General features: G+C 58.4%; 1 pseudogene; it reads left to right on the forward strand.

Annotated features, from left to right (window-relative positions):
- LOC123151952 (probable gamma-aminobutyrate transaminase 4) overlaps positions 1-2,139 on the forward strand; it is a 10,641-nt pseudogene that overhangs the window by 1,062 nt on the left and 7,440 nt on the right.

Genomic DNA, 2,139 nt, shown 5'->3' on the forward strand with positions numbered 1-2,139 from the left:
TGCCGACGGCTTTGCCGTAGGCATAGCCCTGCCACGTGTCGTCTTCTGGTTACTCCTGGCAGCAGAGGTATGCCTACGGCAAAGCCGTCGGCATAGATCCGCCACGTGGCGAGCCCTGGTGACTCCCCGGAGACGCGTGCTGGGCGTTTGCAACCGCCTCAACACTTCCAGATTTGTGAGAGGCCACCTACGCAAGATTTGACGGTATGCTAGCCCCCGGAGGCCGCCGGCCACAGTCGTAGACGTGCGAAGAGCAATCCGCGTAGAGGGAAGTGTTCAGATACTTCTCCATCACAAAAAATTATGAAAAATTACCATCAGTCCTATAGCACATGTGCCCACGTTGTGTAAAAAACTCATGATTTTATCGCGCTCCAAGTATTTAATAATATTCACGCTGCATCATTACCGCAGAACATCTACTACCGTTTCATTGCCGTCCGTGAGGGGGGCCACAACCCGGAGACGCGTGCCGCCTCTTCGGACATGCCACAACACCACCCCGCATGTATGAGGGCCCGGTACGACGCTCCGGTGGCATTGCTACCCCCCCAGGGCCCCCGTCCTGCCTAACCCTGTAGCGTTTGACCACGGGATCTAGCCCTTTGACTTTGCACGGACAGGCTTTGACCAGTGGACCTCTCCACCCGGTTGTGTTAGGTCGGCCCAGACGAACACTTTGGAGCAACATCCGGGCCAGGCCCACAGCTACATCCACTCCGTGTAGACCCGACGCGTCCGTTTCCCCCCTCCAGGTGCCGGCGGCGGCGGCTTCCGTGAGGGAGGGGGGCACATCCCGGAGACGCGTGCTGGGCGTTTGCAACCGCCTCAACACTTCCAGACTTGTGAGAGGCCGCCTACGCAAGATTTGACGGTATGCTAGCCCCCGGAGGCCGCCGGCCACAGTCGTAGACGTGCGAAGAGCAATCCGCGTAGAGGGAAGTGTTCAGATACTTCTCCATCACAAAAAATTATGAAAAATTATCATCAGTCCTATAGCACATGTGCCCACGTTGTGTAAAAAACTCATGATTTTATCGCGCTCTAAGTATTTAATAATATTCACGCTGCATCGTTACCGCAGAACGTCTACTACCGTTTCATTGCCGTCCGTGAGGGGGGCCACAACCCGGAGACGCGTGCCACCTCTTCGGACATGCCACAACAGCACCCCGCATGTATGAGGGCCCGGTACGACGCTCCGGTGGCATTGCTACCCCCCCAGGGCCCCCGTCCCGCCTAACCCTGTAGCGTTTGACCACGGGATCTAGCCCTTTGACTTTGCACGGACGGGCTTTGACCAGTGGACCTCTCCACCCGGTTGTGTTAGGTCGGCCCAGAGGAACACTTTGGAGCAACATCCGGGCCAAACCCACAGCTACATCCACTCCGTGTAGACCCGACGCGGCCGTTTCCCCCCTCCAGGTGCCGGCGGCGGCGGCGTCTGTGAGGGGGGGGGCACACCCCGGAGACGCGTGCTGGGCGTTTGCAACCGCCTCAACACTTCCAGATTTGTGAGAGGCCGCCTACGCAAGATTTGACGGTATGCTAGCCCCCGGAGGCCGCCGGCCACAGTCGTAGACGTGCGAAGAGCAATCCGCGTAGAGGGAAGTGTTCAGATAGTTCTCCATCACAAAAAATTATGAAAAATTACCATCAGTCCTATAGCACATGTGCCCACGTTGTGTAAAAAACTCATGATTTTATCACGCTCCAAGTATTTAATAATATTCACGCTGCATCGTTACCGCAGAACGTCTACTACCGTTTCATTGCCGTCCGTGAGGGGGGCCACAACCCGGAGACGCGTGCGGCCTCTTCGGACATGCCACAACACCACCCCGCATGTATGAGGGCCCGGTACGACGCTCCGGTGGCATTGCTACCCCCCAGGGCCCCCGTCCCGGCTAACCCTGTAGCGTTTGACCACGGGATCTAGCCCTTTGACTTTGCACGGACGGGCTTTGACCAGTGGACCTCTCCACCCGGTTGTGTCGGGTCGGCCCAGAGGGACACCGGGAAGCAACATCCGGGCCAAACCCACAGCTACATCCACTTCGTGTAGACCCGACGCGTCCGTTTCCCCCTTCCAGGTGCCGGCGGCGGCACTGTCCGTGGGGGGGGCACGCACCGGAGACG

The sequence above is a fragment of the Triticum aestivum genome, chromosome 7A, assembly GCF_018294505.1.
Source record: "Triticum aestivum cultivar Chinese Spring chromosome 7A, IWGSC CS RefSeq v2.1, whole genome shotgun sequence".
Lineage (NCBI taxonomy): Eukaryota > Viridiplantae > Streptophyta > Magnoliopsida > Poales > Poaceae > Triticum > Triticum aestivum.